Source organism: Mytilus edulis, chromosome 6 (genome assembly GCF_963676685.1).
Source record: "Mytilus edulis chromosome 6, xbMytEdul2.2, whole genome shotgun sequence".
Lineage (NCBI taxonomy): Eukaryota > Metazoa > Mollusca > Bivalvia > Mytilida > Mytilidae > Mytilus > Mytilus edulis.
Genome location: NC_092349.1, coordinates 77,558,640 through 77,581,401, shown reverse-complemented (window position 1 = coordinate 77,581,401; position 22,762 = coordinate 77,558,640). Strand labels below are relative to the sequence as shown.

The 22,762-nt window shown below is 32.7% G+C and overlaps 1 protein-coding gene across 8 annotated transcripts in view; it reads left to right on the top strand.

Annotated features, from left to right (window-relative positions):
• The window catches only part of LOC139528479 (nitric oxide synthase, salivary gland-like), a 123,963-nt gene that overhangs the window by 7,533 nt on the left and 93,668 nt on the right, over positions 1–22,762 (top strand). For 2 of the 8 annotated variants that reach the window (XM_071324469.1, XM_071324480.1), the window contains exon 1: positions 14,496–15,030. The exons of 4 other annotated variants lie outside the window; for them this stretch is intronic. The gene's annotated coding sequence lies outside the window, so the exon portion shown is untranslated. Of the gene's footprint in view, positions 1–14,495; positions 15,031–16,863; positions 17,019–22,762 lie in introns of those variants that run through there. 2 more of the 8 variants (XM_071324478.1, XM_071324482.1) reach the window with 1 other exon arrangement.

Below are 22,762 nucleotides of genomic sequence, written 5' to 3'. Positions count from 1 at the left end.
TTTTCAATGAATCATCTCGAAAATGTTAAAAAAAAATGAAAAAATAATCGATTTATTCTGGAAATTGGCGTTTTTTCAAATATTTGTTCTATTACACAAGATCAACACATATTCTGTTAAAATTACTGTAGTTACCTTGCCGGCTAACATCCAACCTCATCAATAAATGATGAATATTATTTTTACCTGCATCCTTCTGTCATGAAGGCATATTTTGCATAAGACCATTCATGAAATTCATTAAAACTAAAAAGCACTCAATTATTCGAAAATAGTTACAATTCAACATTCCAATCAAAGAGATCCACACAACAGAATTATATCTTCTGGTTAATTGTCAAGGAACATGATTTGAAATTTCTACATAATTCTGACCCTTTACAGGACCAAAGCCCCGGACATGTAAGGTTTTGTAGTGAACAAACACATGACTCTTTCACATGCAGATTTTCCTTCAATGAAGACACAAGATCCTGCAAGAATTCTGCTGAAATATGCCTTTTAAAATACACGGGGTGTAATGAATCATTTTACTCTCGCCAACCGTATTCTTAAGGTGACCGGATAGGGGTTTAGCAATGTGTAATGAGTTTCAAATTTTTAGTTTGAAACGAAGTACGTAAAACATACTGTTTCAGTGCCGTCTCGCAGGAAGGTAACCTGACTAAACTTACATCTTACTTGTGGTAAACTTGAATGATTATTATGATGAAGTGGTTTTAAAGAGATAGTTCTGATCATAAACCTTTGAAATTATCTTTCATTCCAAAACAAGGGCTTCATCATTGTCAATATTACCGAAACTCTAAACACAACTGAAATAGTCGTGCGTGTCCTTCTAAGTCTTGTAGACAGTTTGTATACCTACTCAAAACAAGGTACCGCATCCGGTAAGTACATGTGTACAGCAGGCAATAGTTTACAAATTGTTGGGGAAAGACAGACACATGGTTATTGAATTGGTGAAAATCACCGCCCATCATTTACACTGCTAATGTTCCACATCTGCAACCACAACTCGCTTGTATGTGTCCTATTTTTATAGTAGCGAACACACAAAACAATCATAATTGTATAAGAGGTCTGTATGATTGTTCTTCCACTCTTTCACATTTCCCTTAACTCCGTGTCAAAGTTCAAGGCATTGGGTATAGGCCTTCTCTTGAGTGCTGAACAAGTAACAACAGCCATGAACAGTGTTGGTATGAATAACTAAGTTTCAAACGTTCTGACTATGTAAAGCTCACATCAGGTTGAATCTTATCGGATTTGTCAAAGTTTTCAAGTCAGGAATACTTCTCGGCTCTATAATCTGATACACTTTGATGGAAGCTGTAGTCTCTGTGTCGCGTTCCCTTTCGGCAGACTTTATACAGTTGTTCGTGTCGTAGCGGGCAAAAACATGTGCTACTATGTGCGCCATAGAAATTCATTGGGACATATTTTTTTAATAGTAATCTGCAAGGTCGCCGCATGTTTTACCTTTCTTAGCATTAATAAATTGAACCAATGCCATACCATCTCTTATGTAAGTTGTGAGCGATGATATAAAGGAAGGTAGGGAAAGTGCACAAGAGACTTAAGATTCGAATTACTTCACAAAATTCGACTTGCATGATTTTCTCATGGTGCCGTCATTTTCAAAAGGGGATAATGGAATGGGTGCGACAACACATGTTCTATGATAACATCATCTCTACATTTTGACGAAATTAGTGCACGTCTAATAACAAGTTATGGATTTATGCGACCTGAAAGTACTTCCCCCGATTTATTTTTCAGGTTTGTGTTTGACTTTGATATTGGACCATAAAAACTCCTTGTGATCTTAAGAAAGAGAACTAATGATAAAATGTTTAGACATTTTCAAGCCTTCCTCGACAACTGTGAGCAAAGAACATCAAATATGTCTTGAAGCATGCATTTAAGAAGAGATATTGATAAGACATTGAGGGTGGGATTCCACACCAAAGGGATCAGTCATGGATCATTTAGATGGTTCACAATGGCAATAACATGTTCTTCATATAGTTCATTGCTGTTGGCTTTGTTTCTTACTGTGAATTTGCATAATTTTCAGCATTTCCATCCCTTTTCAGTATTACACGACTAATGGATTCTATGAAATGTCTAGTAAGGGCCCATCTAACAAGCGCAGACTTTTGAATTGTTATGCCTACAGTGCCACCTAATCCCCTTGGGGCTTTTATAACGGTCTTTTCTGTTGCCATGTCATAGTACTTTAAATGTCCAGGAATCTGTCTAAAAAGGAAAGTAGCCATCTATAAAAGATGATCAAATGTTCACATAAAATTGAAGCATATCGAGTATGTAAAATGGCATCCACCTTCGTGGAGTACGGTTGGTTACAAAAATATAATTTTACATTTGAGATGACGATCTCAAGGAAGAGACAAATTTCCCTCTCGTTCTGCTCTTACATTTGACAGCTAAATGTCTACTGCTTCAGGGAACATATCCCAGTATGTAAATGTAAGTAATACATCACATCCCAAATAGCGTATATGTATCTATAAGAGGCTGTATATGAGCTTCGAATAGCTCCGTCATATGAGCGTAATGAATTTTGTTTGGCTTGAATTGCTGAAATCGTGCTTCTGAGACAAATGAATTTGATATTATTGATTAATAAAGGTACAAATGTATGAAATAACATATAAATGTTAATTATTTTACGTTTTGCGTTAAAAAAAATCATGAAATTAAATTGGAACGTACTCTATTAAATGCAAAGTATTCGTAGTGTTAAACTTTTACAAAAACTCTTTAATAACGAATTAATATTGCTAAACTTTTTTTGAAATCGTTAAAATAATATGAATAAGGTGTAACAACAATGTATATTATAACAGAAATCATATTACGGATGTTATTTTACAATGTTTACCTCATAACTTTTCGTAGTCGATTTTTCGTTCAAGTTAATTAACGTACTTCAAAGCCCATTTTACGAAAATTGCACCGTACGATTTTTTGACGACAAGTCAAAATGTTAAGTTTAACCTTTGAACTACCAATACTGTGATTTATAGCCGTATAGTCCGAATGACAATTAAACTCCTTAAATAAGCGACTTTTTCTTACTCGGTCACCGTACTATTAGGTGAAGGTTTGTCTGTAACGATCACTGCTCATTATGTACTTTTTAAAGACACTGAAACTGTGGGGTCACCAAAGGTTCTCAAAACCTAAATAAAGTAATTCGAAAAATTAATCAGGAAGGAATAACACGATGTTTTGATTTATATCAATAATATATATCAAAACCTAAAGGTTATTCCTGATTAATTTTACGATTTTTTAATTATTAAAGGCGTTAAAAACCTTTGGTGACCCCACAGTTTAAATTCTATAATAAGTAAGAAGTGAGCAGTGATCGTTACAGACAAACGTTCACTTAATCTGTCCCAGTCAATGGGATAATTTAGGTTGTCAATCAATGGCCACAGCCACACTGTTTTAAATATGATTCTATGTGTTGTTAATCAATGTGTCGGATTTTTTTCAAAACAAAATGGCATATAGACAAAGCAAACAATCTTATATGATTCCATACATGCGCATTGCTTTCGTTTTTATATTTATTAAACGATTTTTGCGAGTTTAAGGTTCATTATAACAAATGGACAAAAATTGCTGTGTTTAGAGTACAAAAAACTACTCCGAGTACAGACTACATTCATCTTTCTTTGATGGTACATGCATACTCTATTAATAAAAAATATACCGAACATTTTATCCCATTTACGGATTAGTATTAAAAGTATTGCATTTCAGTGAAGAAAACAAATAACAATAACTTTCACTTTTTTCCGCCCTACAGACTTGACGAAGTCTAATGGCAATTGGTCACGAAGTCTTGTGGCAAGTGGTCACAAAGTCTCATTGCAAATGACCAGTGAACCTAAGTAGACATGGTAACCATTTGCCATTAGATTCACTGGCAATTCGCCATTAGACATGGTGACCATTTGCCATCAGATTCACGGGCCATTTGCCATTGGACATAGTGACCATTTGCCATTAGACATAGTGACCATTCGCCATCAGATCCACTGACCATTTGCCATTAGGTCAGTTGACCATTTGCCACAAGACTTGGTGACCAATTGCCATTAGACATAGTGACCATTTGCCATTAGGTCCACTGACCATTTGCCATTAGACATAGTGGCCATTTGTCATTAGATTCACTGACAATTTGCCATCCGACATAGTGATCATTTGCCATTAGATTTACTGACCAATTGCCATTAGACATGGTGACTATTTGCCATTAGATTCACTGACCATTTGCCACGGTGTCCATTTGCAATTAGATTCACTGGCCATTTGCCATTAGACAAAGTGACCATTTGCCATTAGATTCACTGGCAATTCGCCATTAGACATGGTGACTATTTGCCATCAGATTCACGGGCCATTTGCCATTGGACATAGTGACCATTTGCCATTAGACATAGTGAACATTCGCCATTAGATCCACTGACCATTTGCCATTAGGTCCACTGACCATTTGCCACAAGACTTGTTGACCAATTGCCATTAGACATAGTGACAATTTGCCATTAGATTCACTGGCAATTCGCCATTAGACATGGTGACCATTTGCCATCAGATTCACGGGCCATTTGCCATTGGACATAGTGACCATTTGCCATTAGCGACATAGTGAACATTTGCCATAAGACATAGTGACCATTCGCCATTAGATTCACTGGCCAAAAAAGCAAAAGTGTCGGACAAAAAGCAAAATAATCGGACAAAAAGCAAAACGGACAAAAAGCAACGGACAAAAAGCAAAAGTGTCGGACAAAAAGCAAAATAATCGGACAAAAAGCAAAACGGACAAAAAGCAACGGACAAAAAGCAAAAGTGTCGGACAAAGAGCAAAATTATCGGACAAAAAGCAAAAACGGACAAAAAGCGAATGCGGACAAAAAGCACCGTATCAGACGTGTTATCAGAACTACTGATAATTTATTATCTGATTATGCACTATATAATCACATTCCTTCCTTTATACGGGTAAATACATTCAATAAGACTTATATTTACCAAATAACATCACAATAGCAAATACGGTATAACAAAGTGCTTATCACACCTGTTGAACATAAACAACCAAAAAACCTATGCTTTCAAATTATCAAACTATACTACTGAATATTTCGTTAATTTAGATGTTAAAAATTCCTCTGCATATAGAGCATTTTGTTATCTCTGTCTGTACGCTAAAGAAAAACACCATATTTTAATAATATAATACTATGCAATATATATAGCCAGGTATAATCAACCAATTTATACATATAAAAAAGTATCTGTACCGAGTCATTAATATGACATTTATTTAGTTATACATTCGTTGATGTGTTTAGGGATATCTTGTTTAGAATTTTCATCGGAGTTCGGTATTTTTTAAAAAGCGAGTAAAATAGAAGTATCCTGATAGCCTAGCATCCGGCCCAATCTAGCTGCGCGTCGCAAGATTAGCCAGGACCCCAGGCTAGTATCCTGGAAGCCCTTCTCATCATCCGATCGAATTTATTTTTGTTAATTTTTTCGTGTCCAATGCAAGCACACTATCAAAGTAAATGAACAAAATATAAAACGCCAGCTGATATTGTAAGATTGGGCCACAATATTCAATACTACAAATATTAAAGTTAACATTTGTACTGCACCAGATGCGCATTTCGACATTCAATGTATCTTAAATAACTTCGAGTCAACATTTTCGAAATCCTAGAACTTAATTTTCAAACGTTGAGGAACTTATATAACTGATCCTGTACTGAGAGTTATGTATGAGGTGAATACTTTCAATTCCTTTTTAATTTAAATCAATTCGAAACAGAAAATAAGGAAACAAAATAAAGTCTGTATGTGTATGCCGGTTTTGCATATGTACTGGCTACAGAGCAAATGATACTTTCGGGAGATGACAATCCACCAGCAGAGGCATCGAAAAAGCGGTAGTAATAACATTAATAGTACCAACAAGGATTTGTATAGTAAGATCTTACTATACAAATCCTTGGTACCAATAATGATTCCAGTTTTACTGCTCCAGGTGCACTTTTCAATAATTATGGTATAAACATAATTTCACTAAAAGTAAGGTCACTTTCTTTATTTTTAGTATTTGTAATTGCTGCGTACGTAATTTAAAAGTTGAAAATACATGATGGTACAATTGATATGTAACTTGACCAAGATTTCGTTAGTGTCTTGTAGATCTAAGTTAATGTCAATATCTGCTTTATCGAAATATCTACCTTCTTTCATCTTCCTTTCAAATATATATATATCAAAACGTAAAAATTTGATATTGGAAAAAAGAAAATTTACGACAAAACGATTATTTGGCTTTTGAGATTAAAACACTATTTCATCAATATACGTTGTCGCAAATCATATATTAAGATACGAAAAATGTTTGTTCAGACATGGCTTTGTTTGTATTATGTCTTGTGAAGCATAAAAATATTGACATTGACATTATACTTTGACAGATAAGGTTAATATTCGGTTAGGGTTGCCTTTATTTAACACGACACGGTCAGTAGTGGTGTTACGTCCCTTTATAAAAACAAAACGGTAATGAGAAAAAATCTTAAAGGTTTCAACAGACGAAGAAATTGATGATTAAGATTGAAATAAATTCATAAAACACATTTAAACCTAACAAGTTATTATTGTTGGTATCTGTTTTTGTAAAATCAATGGAAGTAGTTTCTTAATGCTAACAGTATTGAAGACTTGCTCATTTTAATAGGTCACTAGTCTAAATTTCACACGTTAAGATAGTCGGTAAGATAAATTCGTTACACATTATTTGGATACATAAGGAATATCTTATAATAATTGTGGTTATGATATATCAATTATTTGATATCGAATATAGCATTATATTTTTGTTAAAAACACAGTCTTGCTTATTTTGGTGTAACACAGTTTAACATAAATTCACATGGACCCTTAAAACATTACCAACTATATAGTACCTCCTAATATCCATTCGTTTTCTATAGGGAAGTGAGATATTTTGCAGCAGTTCATAAAGGAGACCTGCATACTAGTAGTTTAATAATATCGTTTCACAGACGCAATGATCGCCGTTCGAAATCACCGTTTTGCTATTACAATAGTCGGTCTATTTTAGAATTGTGACGCATTGTCTAAGGGTACTTTGTTCGTGAGATTTCATCCTTAGAGTGATTGTAATACTCATGTGTAGTTGACCAAAATTTATCACCTTTTTATTTAGAAAAGATTTGCAGAAGTAATGTGACTTGATTCTTTGTGACCTGATTTGACTGAAAAAAGAAAAAGCATCGTGCAGGTTCTTTATTTTTACTTTATCCACTTATTGATATCTTGTCACTCAATAACCCACATATCAGTGAATTCCTGGATCTCATATATTCTAGTGCACCTACCATTCGGTAAATTATGGAAACTAAAATGATATCTTGTTTTTTCGTCGTATGGTGTTTGCATATCTAAATTAATATGTTACGCTCACATATTTTCGGAATATACGAACTTTATAAAAAAGGGTGTTCGCCAAAAAGAGTTTCATGGAAGATTTTCTGGAGTTCATGCGGTTTTTTTCTGAATTTGATTTACATTGATTTGTATTTGATGAAAGTTAAACGTTGGTAAACTACTATATTATCTATTTAATGTAGCATAGTATTGACTTTATTTTGCCTTTTTAAATAAAACAAGTCAGGAATATGACAGTTGTTATCCATTCGTTTTATGTTTTTGAGCTTATGATTTTGCCATACCATTAGGGACTTTCCTTGTAAAACTTCCTCGGAGTTCGGTATTTTTGGGATTTTACGTGTTTTTTGTTTTTGTTTTTTTGAATAGCATAATAATACTTACTATTTGAAAATAAACCAGTATTATCATATATCCATTTCCCATAGTACCAGTTCTTATCTGAATCAATTCACAATGTTTAATTTTGACTTATTGCAGGTGATGTGTTTGGATATTCATTCTTACTACTGACATTATCTTCCTATTTAATGTTTCCTTTTATAAAAATACCAGGCATTATATAATATTTGTTTTGAGAAAACTTTATCTACAAATCATTAGACTGTATGAAAGATCAGGAAATATTTACATTTATCATAACATATTTTTGACAATTCAAGTACTAATATAGGAGCAGGTCAAACCGTTTATCTTTAGTATTATGTACTGTTTCAAATCCCTTCAATATGGCGTACAATGGCTTACATAACACGCAAACAATTGAATAACAATGTTGTCTGTATCTAGATAGCACTTACTTCACAGTGCAGCTGTGCAGATTTCCTTACTCAGCACAAATTCAGATAAGACCAAAGAACCCTCGTGATTCTATGTATACTGTGACAGTTTATAACATCCTCGATTGATTCATGGCTATATTTCCTTTTTGAAATGTTTATGAAATGCATTGCATGCTAGAAGATCATCCTAAACATAGACGTTTAACAGATTTATAGAATATGCCATGATTGCATTCATGGAAGTTTCGCTACACATCGGTGTGTTATTTTACGTGTTGATCATTCAAATCTTCAGTTAAAGCCTCACCCTGTTCCACATAGAAATCACATATTTTGTGTACGCGTATGCATTTAAGGGTTATAAATTTCAAGTTTACAAAACTTTGAATGTATCGAAAAACTAAGGATTGTCTTATCCCAGGAATAGATTACCTCAGCCGTATTTGAAACAACTTTTTGGAATTTGGGTCCTCAAGGCTTTTCAACTTTATACTTGTTTGACTTTATAGCTATTTGATCCGAGCGTCACTGATGAGTCTTATGTAATTGAAACGCACATCTGGCGTATTAAATTATAATCCTGGTACCTTTATTACTATTTGAATTTGCCGTAATATGACTTAGGGAAAAAGTTTTTGGAAAATTTTAGATTTTAAGAGTTACAATAGCATGAAACAATGACAATATTTGTATATAATGTAAAACCTTTATTTTAATTGTTTTGTCGGTTGGATAATGTGTTATGTTTTATCATTTGCAGTCCAAATAATAATAAAATTACGCTCAATACCACCATTGTCATGAAAATTGTTTGAACTGGTATTGTGAAATTAATTGTATGACGTTCGAGATTGTTTTGTAAGTGCGTCACTGTTTGTGATTTCCTGTGGTGTCTGTCATTGATCGAAGATGTTCGTTGTTGTTCTGCTGTTTGTATTGTCATATAAGCGGGAGGTTTGACTAGCCATTAAACCAGGTTCAACCCACCTTTTATAAATGTCCTGTACCAAGCCAGGAATATGACAGTTATCAAATAGTTCGTTTCCATGTATTTGTGTATGTCTGATTTTGTTGCACTTCAGTGTTCCTGTTGTGCTTTTGTTTTCCGCTTATAGTTAATGTGTTTCCCTTGCGTTTAGTTTGTAACCCGGATTTGTCTTCTCTGAATCGATTTATGACCTTTGAACAACGGTATATAATACAGCAGCTATTTTGCGTTAATTTTGAGCACTAGTACATGTATGTGTTAATCTTTATAAAACATTAAATCAGTCTAACAGCATTATTGCGATAGAAAAGTTAGGTTTGTATGAAAATAATAGTGAAATGATTGGATAATCAAAATTTTGCATGAAAGATTATTCAAACTTGTGGTATTTATCAAGCATGGTTTGAACATAATACTTCCTTGAAGTCGAAAATCGTCTCGCTCGCATTGTATCATAGACAATGTACGGTCAAGGTTCTACGTGTTTCATTATACATTATAACTCTGTAAATCGGTCTTTAGTTTGACGATTTATTTTGTACTGTTTATGTTGCTGAATTACCTGATATTAATATAGTCAATCACCTATCATCAAAGAACAATTATTCGCAAATTATTACAAATTACCTTATTTTGCAGATTGTTTTCGCCTTTAGTATAATCTTTATTCCCCATTTCACTGTAATGAACTCTGTAAATCTGTTGCCTATATTAGCTACAGATGTCAGATATTTTGTAAGGTGTATTTTATAGTCCCATATGAATAATTATATAGATATAGCAATGATTGTATACTGACAAAAAATTAGACATTTAAAGATGAGGTAGGTGTTTTACGTATGTATTTTCAATTAATGCATTAATGCCACTGATGAAAAACAACAAATAAACAACAATTTACCATAGTACAAAACTTTAAGGTCAATCACTTACCGCAGCGACTTTTATATAACTTAGGCAGAAAATCCTGGCCGTATTTGGATCAGCTTTTTTGAACTTTTGCTATTCAACTTTGTACTTGTTTTGGCTTTCGAACTTTTGTATCTGGGCGTCACTAGTAAGTCTTGTGTAGACGAAACGCACTCCTGGCGTATGAAATTTTAAATCTGGTGCCTTTTGTTAGCTATTATTCGATTGTTTCTTTGTCCAATATGTTCTCCTATTTATTTGTATTGTAGTCCTGTTATGTTGTGTTGTCATTTTAATGTTATATTTAACATTGCCGTTAAAGCGGGAGGTTTGGCATGCCACAAAACCAGGTTCAACCCACAATTTTTTTCTTTTAAAAAAATGTCCTGTACCAAGTCAGGAATACGGCCATTGTTATATTATAGTTCGTTTCTGTGTGTGTTACATTTTAACGTTGTGTTTCTTTTGTGTCGTTTGCTTCCTATTATATTTGAGTGTAAATTCAAATTATTATAAGACGTGTCACGGTAATTTTCTATCCCAAATTCATGTATTTAGTTTTGATGTTATATTTGTTATTCTCATCGGATTTTGTCTAATGATTGGTTCGTTTCTGTGTGTGTTACATTTTAATGTTGTGTCGTTGTTCTCTTGTATTCAATGCGTTTCCCTCAGTTTTGGTTTGTAACCCGGATTTGTTTTTTCTATCGATTTATCAGTTTTGAACAGCGGTATACTACTGTTGCCTTTATTTATATAAGCCCCAATATTCTTCATGGAAAACGGATAAATCGCATAAGAAATACGGATTGTCAACAAGATAATTCAGAACAACAGTTAAGAACATGTGGAAGACGATTTCAGACTGCAAAGAATGAGAAGTTGGTATATATTTAGGTTCTAGGTTTAGAGCAACAAAGAATCAAAGCATTTAGAAAAAAAGAGATAAAGACAACTATAAGCGTAACCGTCACCATGAACTTTTTGGTGATATTCGTTATGCGGGTTGTCCAGTTTTGTTGGGAGTGTGTTTAGTGCACTGTGCGCAGTGCGTAGTCTGTGTTTCTATGTATAGTGTGTTGTGGACTTTTTGTTTTTTCGTCGTCATGTGTTTTTACCATAGCATGTTCAGTTTATCTTCGACATACGAGTTTTGACTGTCCCCCTGGTATCTTCCGACCTCTTTTTTCAACAGGCATCACAGTGTATATCAATTATGAAGAAAACATCAAAGAGTCATGACAGAATTTTTAAAAGTGAAAAATGGATAGCTCAGTCCTTTAAATTCAAATTAAGCAGTATAAAATGAATTAAGTACTGTTGAACATTAAGTTATGCTAGGCGTGATGATAACTAATATCTAACATATACAAATAAGTTAGAAAGTAAAGATAACAACATAAAAGGACAATAGAGTAAAGTAAAACATATTGCAATACGAAACAGTGATTCATTTATTTTACCAAGTACAAACATGTAGTTACATGTACTTGTTATCAAGGGCGTGTGTAGCCAATCATTGTAGACACAATTTACCATAGTTGTTTAGCAGACTGATTTTGAAGATCAGTCTTCATTGGTGTCTTGCATATACGAAGAGTGCCGCACAGATATGAATCCGAATATCTCCTGGTTTACGTGGGGATTTATGTTGCTATGTTATTTGTTGCGTTTATGAGATAACTTTATTGCATTTTAGGCTCCAACAGCATCAATTGATGATTGAAAATTTAGGTTACTGGCGACGCGTAAGCGGAGTCAAAAAACGGGTATTTGCGAACATCAAATAAGCTATTGATCCCGTCGGAGCTTACAACGCAATATTGATTATTCATTGTAACGAAACTGACAGAAAATAATGTCAAATCATATAATTAAATTTTGCCATACGTCGTCTGAGCTTGCATGTACGTTTTCACTGCCATGAAATAATTAATGTGTGACATTATCCAATCAAAATGAACGTTACAAACGATGTTGCATTACAATAATTCGTTGGTTGTATAAAATACATTACATGTTGCTGTTGCTTTGCCTCTTTGGGAATGTTACAGTGTGTTTCCATTCCGACCTTATACTAAAACGAATGCATGATAAAAATAATCTCTTTACTATTTTTACATATAAAACTTATTTAGTAGAAGGAATATCAAGATGTACTATCAGAATATATTATCTCCAAATGACAATGAACATTAAAGTATGACCCAAAAAAAAGTCGAAATAAATCAAAGAAAACGCTTAGCTGTAATAAGTTAAATCACTAAGAAATACAAAAAATCAACTTGCATCTGATTTTTACTGTCTGTTCTAATGTAGTGGGTTTGCACCAGCGTCCAAGGTTTAGGGGGGGGGGGGGGGTGAGCGCTCACAAAGATGTTGACCCCGCAATATTCTTTGTGTGCCTGTTTTAAGACTTACCTTTGATCAGTGGTTCTCGTTGATTGATGTCTGTCATATTTATTTTTGTATTGTTATAGGTTATGCAATAATCTTTTCGATTGAAATATTTCCAATTTTCATGTCGAGACCTTGCTGACTATGCAATGTTTCTTCTCGTTGTTGAAGGCTACATGGTCAGTTATGATTGCTTATACTTACGTCATTTAAATTCCAGTGGGTAGTTGGCAGGCATATCACATGTCCTTATTATGATATGGTAAACAATACAGAATAACGGAATTTTCGCAGTTACTGAAAGCAACTGAAAGTATTTATAACCAGCTGAAGTAGATTTAAATATTGCCTGCTACAAAATGACTTTAAGAGACATGAAACTTAAGGAATCGATTTACATCAGACACCGGTTTATGTATATAATAAAATAATAATACACATGCACATGATTTCGCATAAAATTGAGCCCAACAATGTTAGATCAGCAATAACACACTTTTGTTCTTCCTTCAGCAGGATTGGAACAAATGATTTTGTTACATCGTGGAAACACCAAGTGTGCTATGTCCAGATACTTAAAACACTAGATCAGCTAGGGTATAATAGCTTTTGAAAGTCAAACATTCCTAGTCGGTTTTATCAAAATGAAAGACTGTATGCTGACATTCAAGTGTGTTTTGTATTTAGGCGCAGTATCTTTATCATAGGGATGCTATCTCATTTAGGTATACTCCATCGTCTATATTGGATATGTGACTTTCATAGTAAGGGACGACATCAAAAGATCGATGTAGGTTAACAAAAACTTAAATCAAATAGTTTGGGGAGGGGGGGGGGGGGTCAACATTGCTGCAAGTTTTGTTAATCCAAAATCGATTTTACATGTATCCATATAGGTAAATCAATTTTTCCCATATTAAGTTTAGAAGGGGGGGGGGGGGGGGGGGGTCAGTGAAAAAACTATGTGAATTAAGTTTTTTTTTATCCTACATTGAACTTTTGATGTCGTCCCTAAGTTCATTGACCTTTTTATGTGGTAATTCTTTTAGAGTGTAGTTGACTTGCTGTCTCATCTTTGCTATCTTTACTTAATTCCCTTGTTATACTGTCCAGTTTGACTAAACATAAAACTAAATAAGATAGAAAACTTATAATTAATACACAACATACAATAGCAAGTGATATATTCACTAGTCATTCATCAAATAAAAAACAAAGACTGGCCATTTCCGATTCAATGAAAAATAGTACTTGCACGTATACTCTGATAGGCTTTTTAAGAGTTTCTTCGCATTTAAAATTTTAATACTTTAAGCATTACTTATTCAACAATAAAAATAAACAAAATTACAAATGGCAAAATAAAAAGTTGTACCATTTGTGTATTTTCGTATAAATTATTCAAATGCAAAATCAATATAGCATTACATGCATATAAATACACACGGGTTTTATATAAATCATCGCAAGTTTGATTTATTATACAAATTCATTATGAAACACATGTTTTCTAACATTTTCGTCAGAAAGACAAACTAAATGTTTGACCTATTGATTAAAAGATATTATGGCTCACGAACCTGTTCTTCGATTAAAAGATATTGCGGGTCAAGAACATGTCCTTATATAACCTTAAAGTTTGTGATTTATTTACAGTTAGCAGATACATTTAAAATCAGCAAATGAAGAAAATGTTGCTTGTTTTTTAAATATAATTTTTTTCTGATTAAACTTTCAAATATGTTTTTGTTTATTGATAAATTGATTATACTTTAGTCTTTCAAAACTATTTCAAATTAACGTGCAATCTAAAAATCTAAATTTTAAAACAATGTATTATAAATAAACGAACATTCCAGAGCCCCATAAAGTGTCGAGTGTTTACATAATAGTACTGTGAAATCTGATTGTCAACAGTCCTCAAAAATATACTGGAGAAGGAGTTATTTTAAACTTACTAAAGATTGATAGATGGTTAAATAAGACACAAGGAGGGGTCGTTCTGTTCAAACAAATGGGTCATCCAAATTTAATCGCTTAAAAAGGCGTATCTCTTTTATGGCTTTTTAGAATTGAAATTCTTTCATTATCAAATTGAACTTAACACTGTACATTTTAAATGATTTAGAAACGGATTTTACATGCGTCACTGATAGGAAATACTGCTGTGCAGTGATAGATATTTTAAAACTCAGTAAGTGTCAACTCATACCTTGGGACAATAAAAGTTGATAAAAATGACTTGTAACTATGAAAAATTCATTCTTTGACGGTTGGAGATAGCCATATATAAGTTGTCTAACAAAAACAAAAACGTAGTTTCAGACTGTTCTTTAGAGAACATTATATCATTCATCATTGGAATTAAAGTGACAACCATTATGTGATTGGTTGATGGAATCCACACGTCATAAAAAGGTAGGTTTTTAAAATGCTAATCTGATGTTGCTTTCTTAACATCAATGAAACAATATACTCTGTAGTAATTGATTCTTTACTGTAGACGCAGTTGAAAATTGACATAAATATGGTAGTTGTCAATGCAACGTATATAAAATAAAAATAAAAAATCGACATGCAACTTCATTTTCTGATTTGAATGGAACTTTTTAAAAATATACTCTGTAGTATTTGAGCATTTACTAGAAACACAATTGAAAATATATATAAAAAGGGTAGTTATCAATGCAATGTACATACAATTAAAAAATTTGACATGCAACCTGATTTTCTGATTTGAATGGAACTTGATAAAAGTATTGAGTAAAATATATCGTAGAAATTTCACCTATTTCTATGTGATATGGTATGTTAAACGATTTATACCATTAAATCAGGTCGTATGGTCCAATTTACGGACTGCATTACTTTGATTATGCAAATCTTATGTCTTTCTTATGTTAAAAAACTTATATTAGCATTTGTCAATACCATGTTTATAATGTTTTAAGCTGAAAAATATTACCAAGGAGAAAATAAAAACTATAATTGCCCGTGTTCTTACTTACGTCCGCATTACTTAAAAAAATAACATATGTTACATACAGTACAAGAGTATTTATTTACTAAAGAGATGAGGCTCTGTAATCAGAAACATTTGTGTATAAATGTGTTATATCTGCTGTAAATTTCAGAAGAGGATTTATAGGCGGGGGGAGGGGGGGCTTTGAAAATGTGAAAAATTTGATTGATTATATGTATAGGGAATCAGCGAACTTGCGACCCCCCTCTTAATAGGCAGTCAGTGAGCCCCCACTTATGAAAATTTCTGGATCCGCCACTTTATTTTAGTATAAAACAATTACACCCAGTACTTGAGATTTAAAAAAAAATTAATCCAGAGTTTACATGGATATCAAAGTGAAGAGTTATATTTGTATACAAATGAAATAGCATCCTTAATATATAGGGTATACCAATAACTATATAAAGTAACTATATAAAGCCACCACATGGTATCAATCGATAATCATACAGTTGAACCACACATAGAGTATAAACATTTAACAGTAGATACTGGGTATATCAACAAGACAGCACACCAACTATACAATGAAAGCATGTTTAAGGTCAACACAAAAGGTCGTATGACCTATACAAGTAAACAAATATACATACCAAATTGTTTTAAACCTGAACAATATGGGAACTATAGGACAGCAACCAACGACACAAAACGCCAAAAGACACATTGAGGTCAACAAACTACCTTCAACAATAAACATGTGTTCATACATATTTTAAGCTGCAGATCGCATCGACTGCCATTGAATAAATATTGTGAAAGAATTCAGAACAGACGATCGAAGATCTGCCATGAACACCAAATTAGTATAATGACAAATAAACACCCGTACCAGCCGAGATTTTACTGAAACATATACAAAATGTTCTAACGGCGCGTTTCTCCCATCTCATTTATCGAAATGGAATTGATTCAAACACAATTGATGCATGACCTTAAATTCAGACTTAAAAAATGATAGTTCTTTATACATTGCTGTATATTTTTAATGTTCCTATATTACTGAAACTTTAAGTTAGTTACTTTCCCCTTTCTATGCTACCACTATGCTATTGAATATCTAGTAGACATGTATATAACAATAAACAAACAAACAAATCTCTATATTTGTCTCCTTAAACAAACAAATTATTGTAAAGTATAAATATAAACATATAACATGTTGTTAATATATTTCTAACATCTGTGTCAGCAAACATGGCTTATTATCCTTTACACAGTTAATTGATTTTGATTAAATGACTAGAATAAGAGGTATACTGATCATGTTTCTTCTTTATTTAAAAATGATTTTTAAGAACATTAACAGTGCCAACCATACAAATTCGTAATTCATCCATGGACACAAGTAGGGAGATTTCAATGAAATGCAGTTTCACAGGTAATTTCTGAATATTTACATTCAATTTAAAGTCCACCAATAGCTAAAGACAAAACATTATTGCAGATAGTTCCTTGTTTTATTGTCGTAGTCTCAAGCAGTTTCTATGAGTTTTAATATATGCAATGCTAATAATTTATTTGCAATTTCGAACTTATGTACTTATAGCTTGTGCTTTCAACGATCGGTATTCAACGACAGCTTTTGTGAACATATAATATTTAAATGTGATGTCTGGTTTCTTAAATGTTTAGTGACATGTTATGTACGTATCTAGCATATATTAAAAACTAGTCCGAACTCCGATGTTCAGCTTGAAATATTGTATAGACACTTTTGTGCTTTTGAAAAACATTTGCGTACTAGTTATAGTCCTGTCTCATAGGAAAAATCGCCACATCTCTTTTCTTCAAATATTATAATGAAATGACAAAAAACGTTTATTTTCATATACTAGCATTTCAATACCTAAATTATTTAGCTAGTTGATCACTACCTTTTTCAATACCTGATCCGTAGAACTTGTAATTAGTAATAAAACTGAATGACGACACATTCCAGAATCTCATAATAAGGCGACCAATTCGCCGTTTCAGAATCTAATGCATCCTGGGTAATATTTTCAAAAGTGTACACCACAACGTCCTGATTGGTTAAAAATGTCATAAACAATGGAAATTTAACCAATGACGTGGCGTTATTTTCATTTTGGGGTACGAACAATGAAATTACCCATGATTCTTTAGATTCTGAAACAGCGAATAAAATTATTTTTTGGTCGATTTTTTTTTTGTAAAAAAGAAGTTGAACAAATATTTGACATTAATACACGAAAGTAAAAGCAGTTGCTCCTAAATGTGTCTTCAATCACACAAATTGACACATATCTTATGATTACTAGAAAATATTACTTCAATGAAAGTGAGACATACTTTATAGTTTTTTTCTGTAGTCTAGTGGCGAATGAGGGCTTAGACTGGTTCTCTGTCCTTTATCTGTTTGGCTTTGACAGACATAGGTATCTGAGATACCCGTATGTTGCAAGGGAGAGAACCAGCCTATTAAGAGTTTGACATATTAAATAGACCTCTGTTTCTTGACTGTTTGTATCGTTTGTTTGCTGTATGATGTGACATACACTGCAGTATTCCCTTTAATAATACTAATCCAAATAGTGATTAAAAAAATAATTATAAAATCAACATTAATTTTTCCTGCATGCCTGTTTTAAAATTAATGTTTTTTTCTTTTTAATACATTATTTTTTGTCATTCATATGACTTTTCACATTTATAGATATGAGGGCCTTTCGATAAATCAGTTAGTTGTCTGTCATTATTTATATGTTAGTTATTTGAAAGAAAAAAAACAAAGTCCTAATGAACAAAGATCCTGTTTAAGTTATTTTAGTCGAAATTTGATAAAATATGAGATAAAAATGACGACTTTACGAATAATTAATGACGTCGCCATAGAAATTTGATTTGCTCTTTTAACATTACGATTTTTGGATTGATATAAACACATTATTCCATACCTCACTGTTTTGAATTCAGTACTTTTTAAACACTATACTTCAGCCAGTTAATTTCATTGTCAAAATTCCAGAGAGTTTTGAGTTGCTTTTTTTCAACTGCGCTAATCGATACAAAATGAATTGTCTGAAAAGAAATTGAAAATATCTAGATAAAAATGCAATGATTTTTTATATACAATATCAAACACTGATAAATATTGATGAACTATTTTATTTCACTGCGACATTGAACAAAACATCGTATTCCCTACTGGACTTCTCGCGCGGTTTACATACGGTAACCATTTAAACGCTTTTTATACACTGAAATCAATGTTGATATCAGGTCTATGATCAAATTTTTTTTTTATTTATTAAAAAATGTTATCATTTACTATTTATGCCATGTAATTATAAAAAGCAAGCGAGTATATATGAAATAACATTTACCTACAACATTCATTTTCCAGGTCTTAAGGAGATATAAAAGACTTGTTTACCCTCGAAAATACATTTACCTCAGACGATGCCCTCGGGAAAAAAGGAATTATAAAAGGGGGATCCATTTTTCCTAAGGCATCAACGTTACATGTATGTTTAGATTTTGAATTAAGATTTAGAACACAATACGTATTCTCTTTCCTAATACTAAACAAATAAGAAAATGTGGTATGAGACAACTCTCCATCCAAGTCACAATGTAAAAGAAAAGTAACCAACAGCATGGAAGTAAATAAAAAAAAATCATTTTAAATCTTACATTAATTTAATTGTGGTGCTTACATTTCGGTTGAAAGCTGTCTCTGTGTAAAACGTAGTTTACAAAAAGAGCTTAGCACTATCACATATGTGACCAGCCACGACATATCCATGCAGGCTTATACGGAAGCCGATAAGGGCCATTCAAAAAAAATATTTTATGTCGTAATTACGACATAGCATGTCGTAATTCGACATAACATGTCGTTATTACGACATCGCTATGTCGTAATTTCGACATAACATGTCGTTATAACGACATCGCTATGTCGTAATTTTGACATAACATGTCGTTATAACGACATCGCTATGTCGTAATTTCGACATATCATGTCGTAATAACGACATCACTATGTCGTTAAAACGACATAGCTATGTCGTAATAACGACATCGCTATATATAAAAGAATATGTATTATGATTGCCAAGAGACTAAATGACAAAGAAATTAACAACTATGGGTCATCATCATGCCCCCAATAATGAGAAAAGCCCCCGATTAGTCAGCTATAAAAGAGGGAGGAAAGATACCAAAAGGGAGAGTCCCCGAAATGCTGTGTGGCAGACAGTGTTATTAATTAATTATTAGCTCCCTTGGTAAAAATCCAAATTTCATATTTAATGTATTTCATTGTTAAATAATTTACATGAAGCTTAATAAGTATATATTTGTTAATTGCATAGGTTTTGCTATTTGAATTCATTGGTTGAAGATTTTTTATTTACATTGTAAAGTTTAATATTTGCATCGTTGCAAAATCTTTGGTTACCTTCTTTGGATACCTTCAGTGAGAAACTTATATATTTTTAAAATCCCGTCGAAGTTTTAAAAGTTACCTGCCATGGAAGGGCTGTACAGCCAGACAAGTTTGAAATAAACAAATAAGACGTGGAAATATATGAGGACTGGCATTGCATGGCAAGCATTCCATCTCCCTTTATATAAGCGCAAACTACATGGCTTCTTGTAATAAGGGCGAATTGAAGTATTGATAGCTCTATTTCTACTTTCAAACGTTGGGCACGACATTCCTACAACACGACGTTTCACTTTAACATGCGGCGTCGAATTTTTGCAAGTTTTATTCGGTTTTTCATATTGTTGGTTGATTCTGGTTCTGTTCGTTTTGTGATGTCAAAAATTACCTCGAGTTGTGGAAATCGATTTAATAATGTTTACTCTTTAATTTATTTCAACTAAAAATGCAGTACTGTCGCAAGTAATGTAGGAAGGAAAGATGGGACGGTAGTACATGCACACGGTTTTCCATATTTTTGTTTAATCATAGGATGTTTAACTTTCAAGGTGCATATCATCTGTCATTGTAAAATTTCTATATCTTAATTCAACCAATACAAATATATCTGACACTCTGCAAGTAAATCGAACATTTTTACCCTTGGTAAAATTTGAATAGAATTGTATTTTCCCTGGCACATAAGTTGTCGAAATACACCCCTTCAATTACTTGAACCTTGGCTTGAAAATTATTTCCCAAGTCATCTATAGCGTTTAACTTCTGATATATATTCTAAAGTATAGTAATCTACTCCTGGATCGTCCGCGAAAACGGCAAATATAATCCAGGGTTTTTATTAATTCGATGAAACGGTTTTCGTTGCTGTTTGGGATTCGTCTTTCAATTACCTCCATTTCATGCACAAGTTTATATTGACGAAAAGTTCCGGCTTCGCTAGTACAGGAAATATTTTCATCACGACCGTTATAAGTTAACATGAATAGCAGGACAAATCGCGAAGTAAAACATTCCGTGAACTGGTATTAAGTCTTTAAATTTTGGTGATTGCACCTTACTGAAGTGACGACTTTAAATGATCTATTTCGGAGTACTTCCGTAACATAACTTTCAATTCGCATTTTACATTTAGAGGACTGTCTTGGTGTCTTTGCAAAAGTTGGACGAAGTTCATGTAATGGGATGTTTTCCCCATTTCCCAATTCTTTTAAATAAATCGTTAAAAGCTATAAACGATTAATAAAAATTGCAAAATTTAACCTGTGTCGAACCTATGTCCTCGGGCGGAGTCTATAGCAACATGCACTATTCTTTTTTTTTCGGCAGCAATCATCAACCTCTTTTTCCAAATTTTATAACACGATTTGTTTTAATTATCATGAACATTTAATTGAAACTTTACCACATGTAACGTCGGAAATTAGCGTCTTTAGGATTTTAGACGTTTTCAGACGTTTGGACAAATTGGCTACCGTTTTGTAATGTGTGGAAGCATTTTATTCCTTTAAGACCCAAATATGTAGGTAATAAGAAAAGAATATTGGCATTTTTTACTCTTCGTGTATCTAACTTTTGTTTTTATTAATTATAAAAAATACGCGTTAACTGCTTTGAAAAATGAAATATCAACTTGGACAAAATGGCTACCGTTTGAAAAACGACTGTGTAGAGAAGATTTTTATTGAATCAGCAATATTTGAACTCACATGAGGCAAATATTTGTACTTTTGTTAGATATTATTATTGTCTTACTCTTTTTATTCATTTTCTGCTGTATCTACTTATAACATTCACTTTCAGTCGTTGAGTTAATGAAAAACGTCGTTGGACATTTTTCTTATTCCAGCTTAATATGCAGTCACCGAGTCAAATGAAATTTGGCAAAATAACGGCTTTAACGGCACAGAGAACCAACACATGTCGTTGTTCCTGCCAAGAATCAAGAAGATCAGAGAATAAGAAATAGGATCACTATACATAAGGGTTAAAACAGTTTTTCATAAATGTAACGTTGGACATCCGTTTTTTTCACAAAGCTTTCTTATTTTAATCCTCAAATAAACTAGATATTACTTAGTATATGATCAAGAGCTGTAAAAACATAATTTAAAACATATACTGAATTTGTTACAATATTGTTTCGTGTTTTCTAACATTTTTATTTTTATTTTGTTTTGCGGATGAAATTTCGAAGATTCTGTTTTAAATCCTAGGCGTTGTAGGAACATCGTGCCCAACGTTTGAAAGTAGAAAAAGAGCAATCAATACTTCAATACAATAATATTACAAAAAGCCTTGAAGTTTGCATTTATTTGTAGGGAGATGGATAGCTTGCCTTGCTAGGAATGAATGTTAGACTTATCATACAAGGTCGGTGTAATTACATGGGATCTATAAAATATATAAATTTCTAACAGAATCTATTCAAAGAAGGTAACCAAAGATTTTGCGACGATACAAATATTAAACTTTACAATATAAATAAATATCTTTAACCAATGAATTCAAATAGCAAAGTCTATGCAATTAACAAATATGTACTTATTAAGCTTCATGCAAATTATTTAACAATGAAATACATTAAATATGAAATTTGGAGTTTTACCAAGGGAGCTAATAATTAATTAATAACACTGTCTGCCACACAGCATTTCGGGGGCTCTCCCTCTGGTATCTTTCCTCCCTCTTTTATAGCTGACTATGTGGGGCTT